Source organism: Lutjanus erythropterus, chromosome 13 (genome assembly GCF_056507025.1).
Source record: "Lutjanus erythropterus isolate fLutEry1 chromosome 13, fLutEry1.hap2, whole genome shotgun sequence".
In the NCBI taxonomy this organism is placed as follows: domain Eukaryota; kingdom Metazoa; phylum Chordata; class Actinopteri; order Lutjaniformes; family Lutjanidae; genus Lutjanus; species Lutjanus erythropterus.
The window spans coordinates 30035012-30052635 of record NC_139329.1 but is presented as its reverse complement, the minus strand read 5'-3'; the positions used below and the strand labels follow the sequence as shown (position 1 = coordinate 30052635).

The window sequence follows — 17624 nt, the reverse complement described above, 5'->3', positions numbered from 1 at the left end:
ACTGAGGCCATATGGTCAAGTTTAAATAATTTATTTGAAATGTAATAGCAATGACTTATTTCAGCCGCTCTCCAAGTCTCTACTAGTATGAGCATTAACTTTGGCTGATTAACCAGAGGGAATTTAGGAGAGTCAAACTCACTGAAAAAAGTTTGTTAAATGCAACAATTGTTTATTAACAACAAGCTAGGATTACAAAGACACATTATTTTCCCACTACTTTTGTACATAATGTTTTTTTTCCAATTGCGAAACCTAGAGCTGCCCCCGAATAGATGACTAAACCATTAGTCAGTGAAAAAAGTCTTTTTCATCAATTTGTTAGCTGCAGAAAAAGAAAGAAAACGCCTCCGATTCCATTTAGGAGTTAGGCCTTGCTGTTTGGCCCAGGGGATCGTTGTAACACAGACAATTAGCTCAGCTTGCGGTCCTATTAGACTGGAAAACCACCCCCGAGACCGATGAAGGCCAGTTTGAGGACCATAGAGCATCTCAGGTGATTTAACGTCACCGTGGCCCCAACCAAAACAACAGACTACGAAAACACTGCGGGGTCAGGCAGCAGGTTTGTATACATCATCCATTTTGTGTTGAACAACAGGGTAATATGGTGTTGAACTAAGTTAATTAAATGTTCAGAATCATTGCTGTTTTTTCCATAAAGATTTTTCGCTTTTTTATCATAAACTTGTGAAGACTTATTGATTAACGGCTTGAACTTACAACTACTGGTCGATGAGAAAAATCTTTAGTCAGAGGCAGCCTCACTGAAAATTAATAAAGAGGAGAATAAATGTTTTACACATTTAAATTCCTACAAGTCAGACAGGAAGTGCAAAGAGCCTGCCCCTTTACTTTTTTCAAACCTTGCATCTCCAAAAAAAGTAATTGAATTGGCCTGCCTTACACCAACATATAAAAAAAACCTACACTCTGACAAATTCTGTGCAGCAACAAAAATAAGCCTCAAAAATGATCTAAATCCTCATGTAGGAAAAGTTTACAGAGAAAAAGTGCCCTGAAATTACTACAGCGTATCTGTGGACCGAAGGGTTTGTGGATTAGAAAGGTTGGACACTGAACAAAAGGGGACCTTGGCTTACTGAGGAGCCGGCCGGGTCTGGGCATATAGGGGAGGCAGTTGAGGACAGCACACTAAATGGAAGTGACAGTCAGCAGATACGCGCTGGTCCCCTCCACCCGCAATCTTTCCCGCTGTCTCCTCCTCTGGCGGGTCCGGAAAAGAAAAGGCAAATAAAAAAAAAAACATAAAGAAAGCACACCCTTTCCCCCCTTCCATCTACAGATTACATACAATGCACCCGAACATACTGAGGGGGGAGGTGAATAGACAGGGAGTGCTGCCAGGGCCTACTTTTAGATAGCGTGGTTATCAGTGAGAAAAGGAGAGAGAGAAACAAAGAGGAAGTTTACTGCCGTTGTTTTATCTGGAAGGGCATTAAACTGAGAGGCACACGGGGGACGAGACGGCGAAGAGTAAAGAGAAAGACCATTCGGAGGGAAGAGAGAAACTGTCCAAAGTCATGCAACCTTCAGAAGCGTCCTGTCTTTCTAACTCACAGTCACACATATACACTTTGCCCTTGGCTGAAAGTCATCTCCGGTTCATGGTCGCCGGCTTTGATAGGAGTCCGGGCCCTGGAACGAGTAACTAACGACCCAGAAAGCTGCTTGTCGGGCTATTGGTGCAGCTTGATATGCAGCGAGAGAGGCTGTCACTGGGATGGAAACTGAATGTGGCCTTTGATAAAACACTCAAAGCGGGATAAAAACAGAACTGGAAGTAGGCAGCCCATTAGGCTGGGATAGAAAGTAGAGGAAATAGAGAGGGCCACTGACGACGACGGCGACTACGGGGTAAATCCGTGCCCCGGTGTTTTTTGTCCTTGACCCTGTCGGATGGGGCTGAAGCCTGCGGTGAGAAAGAGTGTTTGGGCTTGCTGCCCCCCCTCCAGGTGTGGGGCCGGAGAGGGATGAGAGGCATGTCTATGAGGAGACTCCCCCCCCAACCCATCTACCACTCCCGCCGCCAAACACAGCACCCAGGCAGCCCGCCGGAGCTCACTAATCAGAGAACTTAGCCGCTGACCTCTCCACAGGCTCTATACCTTTTAATGAGATCCATGCCTTTGATTCGTCTAGCTGCCTGGAGGGAGAGACAGATCATGCATAAGCTCAGGCGCGCACACACACACACACACACACACACACACACACACACACATCAAGTCTGTGGATGGACACTTTTGCATCCACACACACACACAAAAGACACGCTAGGCGTAGACAGTTGAAATAATGAACACCGTGTAATCCACAATGGCCATTGGCTCTCATGTGTGCGCACACATGCACAGGGGAAGTAGATACACGGTGATGGACTAGAACAAGCACTGCCAGAGAGCTAACTAAGGCCAACTAATCAGCAGCACACACAAGGACACACACCAAACTACGCAGACATAAGCTGAGCCCGGCTCAAGGACACAACACCCACCTTGTTAAGAGAAGGCCGAGGGAGGTGCAGGTGGGATTGGATCCAGACATGCTTGCTCACAGATAGAATTGAATTATTGATCAGCCAACAGATTGTGTTATGAGGAATTCATGGATCCATGCATGGTCTGTCCAGCTCCCTTAGGCTGAAAGACAGACTGTGTGTGGACTGTCGGTACATGTACACATTTGTGCATCTGTGTGCAGGCGCACGTGTGCAAGGGGAAGCCTAGGGGGAGGGCAGGTTGCACCGGTCAAGTCCGAATTATTTTCTGTGGGCGGAGTGGGCAGTGTGAGCTCGCACTTAGACAAGACAGAGCAAACAGTGAATCGATCAAGCCGGCTGGGGTGATGCATACAGAAGGAAGGCTTCACCCTCGCTGCGCTGAGAGAGCTTTAACTGCTCACACACTGAGTGGCTTTTTCATTGGCACTCAGGCAACAGCACAATCCTCAGCTCTTAATACCACCAATGGAAAGAGAGGAAATGGGATTTTTATTTGTCTGAGCTCCTCGGGTGGTCTGCTGCTGCTGCTGCTGCTAATAACGTGCTGAAATACCGGGCCTCGCTTAGCTCGTGTTCCGTTACGAACGTCAACATCTGCCAACATGAGGTGCATGCCATTAGACAAAGGCATGACTATATTCTGTCATGAGGCTGTGGCACCTTAAAGCCCACTTTAACTGAGAAAGCTCTCCACACTTCCTCAATGGTGATCCACACAGCATGGGGAACTGGACAGCGTGACAGAATAAGTTTTTTTGCAGCGCATCAAATTTTCCAAGGTTTAACCTAGTTCTTCTTCTTCAAAAAATATCTGTCTGCAGTCATGTCATGCTGCTCTAGCCTGAACTTTACCCAGTAAGGACACACACCCATCACAAGCTTTTCAAATGCCTCTTTAAAGATAAGATAAAAAACAGCCACATCTTTAATTAAAGGGATAGCATAGAGTATTTGAAGTGAGGTTGTATGAGGTACTTATCCATAGTGCATTACTAACAAATAAATCTGCTATCAACAATTGGCGGAGACCACTGCCTGGAGGTTTTCTTAAGCGATTTCTGTCATTTTATTTTGCTAATTTAAAGGAAAAATATGTAATATATTTACTGCAATTAATCATAAAATCACCATGATATGTTTGTCAGAGGTCAAGGAGACATGTCAAGTTAAAATATACTCTACTCTGCCAACACTCCAGCCATGGTGTCCCCCGTTTCTATTTCAGGTGAAATAAATTTTTGTTTGCCATTTGACATTAAAATTAAAAAATGCAATTAAAATTATTGCAGAATGGTCACCAAATGAGCAAGAGTCTTTTTGAGTTGAAAGGAATCATTAATAATCTCGTAGAAGGCGTAGATGCTTATGATGGTTAAACGAAGCAGTGCGTTAATGGCAAGCTGTCACTTAACTCAAAGTCCTGACTATGTATTTTCAGAGCAGTGGGTTTTTGTTTTCAGTGTCAGACAGCTATGTTATAAACAGCTGATCAAGTTCAAGTGAAGGACTTGTTGCTTTTTATTGTCAATTTACAATGTTGCTTGCATCCTACGCTCCTGCAGAGACTCCTGCAACTTGTCTGAGCTTCCCCGAGTCTGAGGAGGAGAAGGCAGGGGAAACAACTTGCTTCAACCAAACATCGGATATTAGAAAGGATTTCAACCTCTTAATATACAGTCTATGGCTCCAACTAGTTGTTTGGACTGCTGTATTCATTTTTGGACCTCCAAATTTCCTACATATTGTTCTTTTAATAGTCTGCAAGATTGCCAGCTGTTGCGCCACAATACACTCATTCAGTGGTAAAAAGTACACAACCACTGAGCCAGAGGACGAGTGAGAGGAAAACAGGCTGCAGAGCCAGAGTGTCTTCACATCTAATTCAGATTTATGGATTTATTTCGACCAAACAAAAGATGCCTATTGTTATAACAGTGGAACGACTGAAAAAGATGGTTTTGGTGAGTTTTGTTAATGTCTGTCGAGATTGAACGAAGTGTGTTTTAAAGAAAACAAGGTAATTACAGCTCATCTTAGCTTGGTAGAAAAGAATTCAGAAGGTGTTCAGTTGTATTTTTCTGCTCAATAAGGAAAATAGGAGTGAGAATATTTCCTTTCTTGTTTGTTTATTTATTGGACATAGGGAACTCATTGTGATGTCCCAGCTGACATGGGAGATTAGCCCAACCCTATGGCATGCCACTCTGGAGAAGCAGATACGGGCACCTGTATGGAGGATAAGCTATGACTTGCATACAACATATTTTAGCTACAAAAAAAAATAAAATAAATCAGTATCGTTTAAGTGTATGTTATCACACAGCCTTTTCGGACGGGAAGCCCTCTGTTATATAAGCAAAACATGTCTCTCTCCAAAGAGTCGACTGCCGGTTCGTCTGTTTTTGTAACTGTGTGACTTTGGCGCCTTAAAGGGTTAGTTTAGAGTCACCAAACTCACACAATAACAAAAACAAACCAAGGGAAGGGTAGTCCAGCAACTCCCATGATCTGCGTGGTAAAATTACTGCCTTTCCTTAAGAAGTCTGGTTGCTTTGGCGAGAGTGATATTTGGTTTATAGAGGCTATATATAATGATGAACAAGAGTTCATTGCTTAGTTTCCATGCTGAAAGTTCTCTCTCTGTCTACTGTACCTCCTACATATTGTTTACTGACTATTGATAGGATAAGTACCTCATACAGCCTCACATCAAATAATCCAAACTATCCCTTTAAGGTCAAACAAAACAAAAATTCAGTGGATTACAACAACACAGCAGACGTAGGAGAAACTCCAAGTCGCTTTAATCCGATCTAATCAGATGCCACATACATTATCCACTTATCTGTTGAAACTGCACCATATTTAATAACCTCACTGGTTTGTGGTAATTATGATTTGTTTTGTTTAAATATCATGCGCAGAACAGATGTGTGGTTTTAGCACAGCGCTCAAGGGGGACAATGTTTTGTTTTCAAGTCAGAAGGTGGAGAGACACATAAGAATCCAAGAGGGAAAAACACGCAAGTTCATTTTTTCCATTACACAAAGAGACCAACTCCATATGACTAATTAAACGACAGACACAGAGGAATGCGCGATGACATCCTGACGGGAGACAAAAACAGGGACTGGAAGTGAAACAGAACAGAACCTGGTTAAAAATAAAAACACTGTCTAAGAGAGGAGGAGGAGGAGGAGGAGGAGGAAGAGTGACATGTCAGTGGTGGTGTGCTGCAGATCTCAACAGGGAAGACTATACAGAGATCTTAATGGAGGTCTGGAGTGGTGGATAAATGGCTACTCTGGCCTGGTCACGCCACCAGTCGGCACCAGTCCACCAATAAACAAACAGCAGCACACCGACATGGCCTCTTACACCCCACTTTGCTTCAATCTGTTATTGGAATGCTGCACACTTCGCCTCCATATCCAATTGAAAAAGGATGAAAGTAGAAGGGGGGAAATGTCTCCTGGTGAGACTTGTGTGATTTGGGGATCCAATTTGGCATCATGTTTTCTGTAAACATTGTAACTGCAGCTTGTTTTCAGAGAACACACCAGCGAGCGGCATCAGGCCTGTTCGCTGTAAGGGGAGGAAAGAGACGAAGGTCTTGGTAATAAGGTTCTCTAACCCCAGCAGCAGATCTACTCCAGCTAATGACTGTAATTAAAGAGCCCGGCTTCACGGAGGGATCAATGACGTGGGATCGGCCCAGACAGGACGTAGAAGAGACGTAGCTACAGCAGAAGGAAGCGACCACAGGGCTGAGTTTAAAAACTTACAGGCCGAACAAATGGGAGGCTGAGTGGTTGGCTAGCATGTGTTATGAGGGCCTGTAAATATTTAGGCATTCTTACAGGGGCATGTGGCTGCAACTCTGATGTCATTTCTCCTAGGCCTGTCATTTGCTTTAGTTAGAGGCTGAAACCCCAGTGTGGAGCAACTGTAAACACAGATCTGTGAAAAGAGCAGAGGTGGGAAGTAACAAAGTACAAATATGTTGTTACTGTACTGAAGCAGGATTTTCAGGTATTTGTACTTTACTTGAGTATTTATATTTCTCACAACTTTGTACTTTTATTCCGTACATTTAACAATATCTGTACTTTCTACTCTTTACATCTTCAAAACAGGCACTGCATTTTAGTTTAAATACGCTTAAGGAGAACTGATTATTTTTATTTTCCATCATTGCGCACTCTTTCCAACCATCAACACTGAATAGATGGGATAATAACACGGAGAAAAGATGATTCCTTGGTGTATTCATTAGTGTATATTACATCCAACAGATGTAACAAGACGTGAAAGGTGAAAGTGACTGAAAAGACGGACACATAAAACTACAATGACATAAAAGACATGGTAAGATGAAAATGACGCAAGAAGACATAAGACTGTAACGAAGTAAAAGAAGTAACGGCAGAAACGACACAACGCATAAGACAACATTGACATAAAAGACGTAAGAAGATGAAAACGACAAAGTAGTGACAAGATGAAAACAATGTAAAAGATTTAACAAGATAAAAACAAAAAACAAATGACAAATAAGTCCTAAAAGATGTAGTAAGACAAAAGCGATGTAACAAAACTTAAGACTACAATGACATATAAGACATAACAAGATGAAAACCAAGTAAAACCACAACGATGAAAACAACGAAGACATAATAAAGCAAAGAAGAGGTGAGGTTTGTTAACTTTGCACAGAAACATCTGTTACAGATGTCTTTCAGGGGGCAACTTTTTACTTTCAGCTTTTTCAGAGCCTGTACTTTTTCCACTTTTACTTGAATAAAGAATATGAATCAGTACTTTCACCAGTCTTTTTTGACACAAGCATCTGTACTTCTACTTGAGTACAAAATGTGTGTACTTTTTCCAACTGTGGAAAAGGGAGATAGAGGAAAACAGTGTGTCACAGGAAAAAATAAATCATGCAGAAGCGCAAGTTATCTGCATGACCATCACATGTCTGACCAACTGTAGAGAGATTAGGGAAGAGGAGGGAGAGGGGCAGAAATATGCAGATACCATGTCTACGTGATTTGCAGACACAAGCACAAAATTTCTTAATAACTTCCTTTTTTGCTGAAAAAGTTAGGAGGGGGGGGACCAAAACTGGGCAGCCTCAAAGCTGCCCAGATGAGTCAGTGAGGAATAATGCATGTCATCACGGCTGCGTGAATAGAAGAGTGAAGCTGGGGGGCACGCGCAGACACCCAAGACATAGAGCTATGATGACACCTCCACAGATCTGCATTTCAGAAGACAGCTCTGAGCCCCGGGCACATTTGAGGCACCAGGATTAATATCCACCTAGACTAGAGACACACTGAGTAAGAAAGACAAAGAATAAAAGTTAGAAAAAAAAACAGGGATTCAACAGAAAAAAAAAAGTTATGGAGCGCAGAAGACTGAATAAAGAGAGGCTGACAAAAGGAGCAAGAGAGTATGCTCAGAGATGACACAGTAACATAAACAGGAAGTTATTAACACAAGGGCAGTGGGTACTCCATATTGCTCCAGCAGTACAGGGGTCATGGTTGGCTGATCAGGCATAGCTAACATTCCTGTAGCTCAGAACCATGCCAGAGAGTCGTGCACGTCCATGTCTGCTTTTAGTTCACCACCAAACTCAACAAGGTTAATGCCAAGGTAAAGGCCTGACTCACACAAATGCCCTACACCAGCCTGCAAAAAAGAATGGAACAAAATGTGACAATGCTCACCTCCGGTCTGCATTACTTTCACTGCTTTATTACGTATTTTCTGTTTATGCCTACTTTGGCTGGTCTAGTGCAGATTTTTTATTTGTTTTTGTGCTTATATTCCACACATCTTGTCCCCTGCCGAGTTCTTTCTCTGCTGCACTGGGCAACTAATCTCCCCATAGGGATCAATAAAAATAAACTTATCTTAAAAAAGCATTAGTGTTACCTTGGAAAATCCCACCTCAGACATAAGCAAACCACAAATTTTAGCGACCGGTGGTCACTGTGAAATGTCAGTCTCTAAGGTTAAGGCAGTATCTTTGGCAGTATTATTACTGCTGCCGAGACTACTGCCACAGTAAAATGGTCTGTCAGTTTACAGATGAGAAGCAACAGAGCCGGTGGCATTTAACTAGATTCTCAGTAACTTTAACAATTGCTGTATGAACAGATTTTAATAGGTCCCTCTTGGATCATAGGCTACTGAAAGGCCACGATGCCCACCTCATTTAACAGAGACAAGGACATGGTACTGCCAAAGAAATGATTTCATTTTCATAATACCATTTCATTAATGAACTGTAATAAAGGCAGACAGCCTTGCCTACACAGTGTATTATCTTAACTTGATTAAAAAGATTGTGAATTCAGATCTGATGCTGTAGAGGAACAGAGACACATAATCATCCCATGTTTTTGTAATGTGCTGCTGAATGAGAAACGTTTTAAATACAGTTATGTAAAAGATATAAATAGATTTTATTTTACGGACATAATGACCCACAGCAATTGAGTAAAAAGAAACCTTCAAGCTTCCCACTGACAAGCACAGGTACAGTGTGCAAGAAGAAAATCCCATATTTCCCTCGCAAAAACTTGCCTGACTTCTAATATTGATTGAAACAGACAACCAAGAGACAGACACCCAACCTCCAGCAGTGCTGCCATCCCCATGTCCACTTCCAGCTGCCAGCAGATTTCAGCAGATGCCAGAGATAATAAGGACAGCATATGTTTCGTCTAGATCTAATAGTGCTATTGCTATTTTAGTGCACATTCTGCCTGAAGAGTTTATGTTACTGCTTTTACACATTATCAGATTTAATTATGAAAGATTTTCCAAGACAATTTCATTAGTCAGATTTAAATGCAAATATAAAATCTTCAAAAATCAAACTAAATGACGTGCAAATGCACACAGCCATAATGATTTCATAGGATTTAAAGTTTCCACTTAAAGGGGCAGTTCAGATTATTTCATGTATGCATGTGTGGGTTGTATGAGGTACCTACTGATAATAAGTGTCCCCAACACGTCCCCAGTTAGGAGCAGCAGAGAGGAGTACTAGTACTGGCATGGAAGCGCTGGACTGGATCAGCAACAAAAGTGATATTGGATTGGTACGCACAGTTCAGGTATTGTAATATTACTGGAACATCTTGAGTAAAAATGACTTATTTCACCTATGGAGTTTGGTTGGTTCTGAAAGAGTGATATTTGGCGTGTATATAATGATGGTTCCCATCAGGAAAAGTTGTCTCACAGCAAAGTAAAATGTATAAATGCTAAACATAAATAAACAGCAATTGCTTGTAATGTGGAAATCCCAGTGGTTAAGATTTAGATTTTCATATTTTTCCAATTAATTGTCTCTGCCAACAAAGGGACCATGTCTGGATGAAACACAACAAAGAAAATGTGTATTTTTTAAGACACATAAGCTTGTTCAGAGTTATTCTCTGCCAGTGAGTTACTTCCTTGATCCTTGAGGATCATTCATTTCTTCTACAAAGTTACACTTGCACAGATCATCCCTCCATGTCTTGCTCAGTTTGCCACATTATCTTCCCTCGTCGCTCTCTCAGGTTGGGGTGACCTTCATCTCCAGCTGCCGCCAGTGCGCTGACCCTTCATGCATCTGTCACCCACCAGTCCTGGCTGAGGCTCACATTTAGTACTTCATAATTAATCGCCCAGTGTGCATGCAAAAAAAAAAAAAAAAAAAAGGAAGACGGCCAATACTTGACGGCAACTAGCATATTAACATAAACCAGCTGGACGTCATATTAGCTGTAAAGCAGAGGTGATAATTAAAAATGATCCTGGCAGGAGTAAATTGGTCAGTTTGAGGATTAACTGTGAAATGACTCACATGGATAAAAATGAATTGCACCCTCTGGTGCCTTAGTTGGGATTAAATGGCACTCAACATGGAGCAAGTCTCAGTCAGGAACAAAAACTGCAGTGAAAATGCATTACAGGTGGAATAAGTGGCTCTACACAGTTTCCATTATTCCTTTAGCTACTGTAAGACTAAGTCCATTTCAAATCCAAATCTCTCTGAGAAAGATATATCAGCAAGCTGCCAAATCCTGCACAGGCACCCTCAATTTGCACAGAAATGAAGCGTCGACTCATCTTCGATATGTCAAAGTCTGAGAGATCTGCGAGGCGTCTTTTCATCATAAAGCAAGGGAGCCGGACTAAACATCGCCCGTCACATTACGCTGATTGAGGCAGGCACGACCAACTTCCCTCTGATGTGTTTAAATGGATAGCATTTTGATAGCAATATGTGCCAGACTCAATTACCAAAGCGAAAAATAAATTAGCTTGCTGCGCTCTTTTCTCCTGCCAATACAAACCTTGAGAAGAAAGCATCTGATTAAGATTCCCCAGGATAGGAATCAAGGTGACCCTCTCACTCTCATCATTACTGATAAGTTCTCAGATACCTGCTTCAGTGGTGTCAGCCTGAAACGCCTGGCTGGGTGTGAACTTTTGCCAGTGGCCTGAGTAGGTGAGCTGGCTGACACGCCTCCAGTGAGCAGGTAGCATCAGACGCCTCCACGATACTTTGTGTCTGTGTCAGCCTGTCAGTTCGGCTGCCATGGGGAAGTGGGTGAGGGGAAGGAGACTGAGGCAGATGTCTGTATTGTGTATCCATCACAGACCTCAGATATGCAACCTCAAGGCTGCTGACAGCCAACACCACCCAATATGCCTTTTGAACAGCAGCAAAAAACGTGTCTTCCTCTGGGCTAACTTTTCTCAAGTGGCCGCCTACCTCTCTAAACCTCATATCACATCAACCATCTCATCAACCATCTCCCTCTCTGCTCCATCTCTTCTTTTTTTTTTTTTTTCAAATATTAGGATGTCTCAGTTTGCATGCAGAACATCCTGCCCACATCGCTCTCAACCGAGCAATTAAGGCAGCTCCCTCTCTCCACGTGAATCATTTATCTCTTTCAGGAGTGTGAGCATGTTTACAATATTCATCATGTTCCTCTTACTCATGCTCACAGCACTGAGAGTGTAGGTAAGAGTCACAATGGTTAAAGGTAGAGGTGAGGGCAGAAGCAAAGCAGTGTGGGCAGCAGCGGGAAAAACCAGCAAGCATCGGCAGCAGCGAGGAAAAGAAAGGAAGCCGCGATGGGTAAAGTGCATGGTGTGGTCAGCCATGGACATGGGATGAAAGACAGTGTGGGTTGAGAAACTGTCAAGGTTGTTTTAGAGGTAAAGTACACGCTGCTGAGATGAACTTGACCATACAATCTGGAGCTGAAGTGCTTGGCTTGGAAGCCTACAGACAGACCAGGTTAACCTCTGAATTACAGTTCACTTTAAGGGTAACGTTGGTGCTTTTCAACCTGGGCACTATTTTCCCACAATTTTATGTCTAAGTGGCAACTAAAGTCAAAAGTAAGTCCACTAAAAGTATTTTTTGCCCCTGAATGACTCAGATTAACGTTATGGAAAGGATCGCTCCAGAGAGAGACCTGTTTCAAAGGGTAAGACACATTTTGATTTACCATAAACAGTTGTTTCACCCAACCACACTCACTATGCAGAAACGCTAATTTTAACATTGTCATCTTCATTCTGATTCAACAGAATCAAAAACGATGATGGCAAACACTGATGGTAACTGAAAACTCATAATGAGAATATATGGAAAACTACAGTGGCTGATGCAGGATAGTCAGTTGGAAATGCTCTTGGCAAATTTACACACCCCAAGATCATACACAGGTAATATGACACACCAGTTAAACTCCAAACAGTGGGACTGGAGGATAATAATTGCTGGGGGGCATCGAAAGGAAGCAGGTACTTTTCTTCATTTACTGCGGGATTGTTCATTCGTTTCTCTTAAACAAGTAGTCAAATGTGTGGTTGGTTGCATAAACCGTTGCTAGAATCTCACCAGCTGTGTTTATTAGGAGACGGGTCTCTCCTACCACCGGGTGTAACCAAACACAAATTTGGACTTACACAGGCAGGATTTACTGGTGCTTCAAGGATTGTTCCTCCCCATTGGAAGACTTAGAAAAACCCAGTTTATGAAGAATGGCTGAAGTTGATAACAGACATAGCCCCTTTCTTTAATAACAAAGTCTAATAATTACAAAGTTTTACGAAGTCTGGTCTAATCTTTTGAGTTTCATTTAAAAAAAAAACACACATAAATGATTGTTTATAAAATGAAAAACTCAATTTAAAAAAAAACTCCACATCTCATCTTGTCTAATCTTTCCACTGATCCAACAATCAATTCTGGTTGTCTGGTCAAAAAAAAAAGCCACATTCTGGCTCTAGACATGGTTTCTCTCCACTCATTCTCTGATGTCCATCCTCTCCCAATATGTTCACATCTAATACCATGAATGGAGAGTTTATTTCAACCAAACCAGAGTTGATGATTGTTGGAACAGTAGACAGATGAAAAAAAGACTTTTTTGGTGAGTTTTATTTTGTTTCTGTTGAGTTTGAATGATGATGTTAAAATTAGTGTTTCTGCAAAGGGAGGCTGGGTAGTTTGGCAAGAGCCAGAGGTACAACAAAACCTATCTTACTAGGTCCATCTCTGTAGCAAGCCTTTCCATAACATCGGGAGGTAAAAGTACACACTGTTGACTGAACTATCCTGGGCTTAAAGCCTGCAGTCATACCCAGTTAAACTCTGGATTGCTGTGAACTTAAAGAGTAACTTTGGTATTTTTCAACCAAAAGTGATTAATAAGGCCAAAAGTAAGTCCATCAAAAGAGGTTGTTATTATAAATGTCTGTGACCAAACTAACAAGACTCCCCTTTTAGAAACAATCATTTTAAGATTTTCATCTTCATTCAAACTCAACAGACACAAAATTTAAACTCGCCAAAAACGTCTTGGCTTGACTATCACCAGCTCTGGCTGGTTGTTCAAATTAAACCCATCCAATGAGGTAGATGTGAAAATACTCTGGCTGTACATGTTGTTTTTCCCCACTGCTGCAAAGTTAGTGAAAGATAAACCGAGATGTTTTGGAGTTGATGTTAAAGTGGACATTCCTGTGAAGGGACGTGTCCAATAAAACTGGTGTTTCTGGTTAAACCAAACATTAACTTACTCTTTATAAAATTATCTTTTCCATAACGTTATCAGACACTTAAAATAACAGTCTGAGCCTGTCAGTGGGAAAAACAAGCACTTTTAGTGGACTTACTTTGACAGCACACAGTTGCCCGGAGGGATTAGTTTTGCTTTCTACTGGCTGCAGTGTTCTCCCTAAATACTGGACAAATTTCAAAAACTGTTGTCCCCATTAGACATAAAATCATGTGAAAATAGTTTCCAGGTTGCAAAATACTGAAGTTCCCCTTTAAAGCTGCATGAGTTGGTGGGTTGGTGTTGAGGGATTCAAAGCAGAGCCAGGCTGCTATCTCCTGCCACACAGCCCATCCTCACTGCCTGCTGCTGGGAGAGGAAGCATGAGAATTAGCATGATCACACCTCGTAGGTCTGTCATACATCAGCTTTGTTTTCTCCGATCTCAAGCACATGAGTGTGAAGAGGTGCTGAGTGGCAAGGGTGACGAGGAAATGGTGTGCAAAGTACAAACAATGCCATGTCGGAGCAAGAGGGTGGCAGTAATGAAAGGAAAACTGTTGAGGGGATAGTTTAGTTTAGGACAAGGCCATGAAGTCCAAGGGCAATGGTGGCAGCTGTAAATCCCGGCGGAGATAAGATCAGAAATCCACCTCAGCATGACGTCCCTTCATCATAGGATAATCCTCAGACATGAAAAGACAGGCCTATCTTCAATCTGAAAGAAATCTCTATTCCCCAGATTTTTCAGCAGTCTAATGCCAAACTGACACGCCCTTCACGCATCTGCCCACACTCTCCTGAAGTCTATGTGTACTTTAGATAAGCTGGGAGAGCAAGGTAATGCATATGGGTCTTTCTCATGTGCGCCACACCTATATTTATGACCAATAAGTTTACAAAGTCCATCCTACAGGAGGAAAATGTTGGTCAAACAGTACTAAAAAGTCAACTTTTAAAGGGAAAGTATTGCAAGATGATAACTATTTAGATTACATCTGATTTTGGTGGAGACTAAAAAAGATGTTAAAATGAGTCACTTGCAGTGAACGAATGGCATTTACGCTTGTCATGGTTCAGCTTTTTTGGTGCTGTTTGTCTGTAGGCTGCAGACAGGACAGGAGGCATGGGATTGCTTGTTGCGTACGAGGATTATGGTTTTATTTTCAAAATGAAAATGACAGAAGTCAGTAATCCAATGCAAAGGAAACAAAAGAGACTGGGGATGAGTTCAAATTCATTTGACCTAAAAAAAAATAAATAAATAAATAAAAAAAAATACAGCAGCCGTCTCTGAATATGCAGTGCATGCTTCCAGGAGAGGACATGGTTTAAACTATCTGAGAAAACTGTGGAAGGCGAAAAAGGAGAGGATGAACTTTAGCTCACCCAAAACATGTAGGAGCTTAACAGCTGAGTGCTCGCTGCTACCTCCATTTCTCAGTTGGTCAGAGGCTATTTTACTGGATCCAAAAATACTGAGTGGATTTTACCACAAAGTTTCATTTCAAGCGCCAGCGGCCTATTGCCAACATAAAAAAACACAGAGGGACTTGGAAATGCCTTCTTTGTTTGTATTTTCTCTGCTCCCCTTGTATTACAGGGTATGAGCATCCGACTTTTGGGATTGTTTTGCAGACTCCTGAAACACTAACATGACCTGAATGAGAAATGTCTCCCATTCACTTGCCCTGAAATGAGCCTCTATGATGAAGAAGTGTGGTACGCTTGTCTTTTTCACCCTTGCGGGCAGCAGGAGAAAACATTTATCACCACTCTCTTCGGCGCAGATAAGGTGTCTCTATTTATTCAGAGTGGAAGAGATAAACCCTGAATGAAGCACTGTGGGACAGGGAGAAAGAAAGACGAAAGAGAAAGAGATGGCGGAAAGAGGGGAAGGACAAGGAAGCAGCTTGGTTTTCAATTGCTTGTGTGAGTCCAAGGGAGCAGATGGCATCTATTGGAGATCCATCCCTGCTCGTTCAGGAGACTGGGAGCGTTGACCCCCTACTCTAACCCCCTTCCAGCCGCCACCAGCAGCAGTCTTTCCTGCCTGCACGTGCCCCCCGCCTGCACTAATCCATTCCCACTATGAGACCGCTTGTATAATGTTATCTAATAGGAATAATCCCCAGGAGATGGAGCATCCTATGTACAGTAGGGGCGGAAGATGGCAGAGGGCTGCGAATAAAAGGACGATTTAGAAAGACAACAAGGAAGTACAGTGGTCTGGTTGAGAGAGAGAGAGGGGCCGCGCCAGGGACTGAGAGATACAGACTGACAGAACTGCACAGGAGATTCAACAGGGACATGAATAGTGCTTCTGTCTCCTTGTTCTCCACAAGAGAGAGACAAGAAAAAAAGAGAGAAATAACAAACAAGAGGCAATGATCACTACTACTTCTGTCCTCTCAGCTGTTGATGTACAGCCTACTGTCCAGAGGTGAGGAGCACAGTTCCAGTGCCCATTTCTCACTGAAATTGCCTGTGTATGGGGACAGACGGCTCCTTGTGAGGTGACTGGGCAGATGCTGTGATCCTGAGATGAAATGCATGGTTTACGGAAGAGCATGTCTACAGGGACTGCCTGTTTTCTCCCTGCAAACACACAGCTGTTGAGTTTAACAGCAGAACAAGTTTGCGCCAACAAGCGTTTCATTGACACATTTCACAATTCCTGTCCAAAAACACCACTGTGGATATTTTTGGAAGAAAGCTACAATCTTTCCAAAGCAATTCACAATTATTGTGCGCGTTTGGGCTGCGCATAAAGGAAAGGCATGGGATGGCACGATAGAAAAAAGCGATAAATACAACAATCAGGTGTAAAAAGCAGCAATATTAGTGGCTTGGTACGATTTACGCACGCATGCCGTATCGACAGGGCGTACAAAATGCTATCAAAACTTGCTACACACATGTGGCATTGATTTGAAATTGATAATATTGTTAAACACTCAGGCAAACGCCACTTTTTTGGGGGATTCACCAGTTACCCCTGGAACTCACCTTGGAGGAAAAGGAGCGAAGAGAGTAGTTGCACAAACGCGAACAGTCCAGATTTTACAAGATGAAGAATTTCCCCCCCGGTGAAATAATAATAATAATAAAAAAACAAATAAGTCCGCAAGCAAGTTCACATTTTACTCTCCTCACACGTCCTGTGAGAGGTTTCAAAAAGGCACTATTCCGTAGAAAACACGGGCTGCTACTTCTTGCTTGAGCGATTTGTCAATTCCTGTTGAAAGGCGACCCGGGCAACTCCTCAACAAAAGAGTCTCTGGTTACAATATCGGGGACTTTCTCCACGCCCAGGTGCCGAGTCACATGGTAATTTCCAGGTGTGTGCGTGTGTGTGTTCAGTCTCTAGTTGGCAGCAACACACCTGTGGGATCCGCTCACGCGTTCGCCTCGACTGTCATCGCGTTTGAAACCCGGGATGTTGTACTGGAGGGAGGAGAGGGAAGGAGAAGAAGAAGGGAGGGAGGAACGACGCGACCGGGCACGGAGAGGAATTATTCCCCTCCCACTCCACACTCACCGCCGGCAAAGCCTCCGTGTGTGTGTGAATGTGCGCGCGTATGTGTGTGTGTGTGGAGACAATAAGTAGCAGAAGAAGAGGAAAAGAGGGAAAACGAAACAAGTTGTGTCGTCTGTCTGTTCGCCGACGCGCTGGAATATTTCCGCGGGCGGTGGGAGCGGTGGGAGCGGTGTGGCAGCAGCCAGCCAGCCCCGCTCTGTGGTTCTTAAAGTGTGGTCCGGATCCAACAGGGGTCTGCGGGGGTGGTTCCAGGTCATTCCAGGCAAAAAATAAGGAATATTCACAATGTTCAAACGTTCACGCCCCCATCAGACTGAACAGGGTTACATAATTCTGTCAAATCATAGCATAAACAAGATGTTTTCGGAAAACATCCTATGAAATATGGGATGAAACATATGGTTTCACGAAATAACACGTTTGTTGACTTGTTGATCTATGATCAGTTCAACTTTGGGAAAAGTT

General features: G+C 42.7%; 1 protein-coding gene across 1 annotated transcript in view; it reads right to left on the bottom strand.

The window, feature by feature from the left end:
- Positions 1-17080, bottom strand: part of plxnb2b (plexin b2b) — a 180413-nt gene extending 163333 nt beyond the window's left edge. The window contains exon 1 of the mRNA XM_084734751.1: positions 16628-17080. The gene's annotated coding sequence lies outside the window, so the exon portion shown is untranslated. The remainder of the gene's footprint in view (positions 1-16627) is intronic.
- Between the last annotated feature and the right edge of the window lie 544 nt (positions 17081-17624).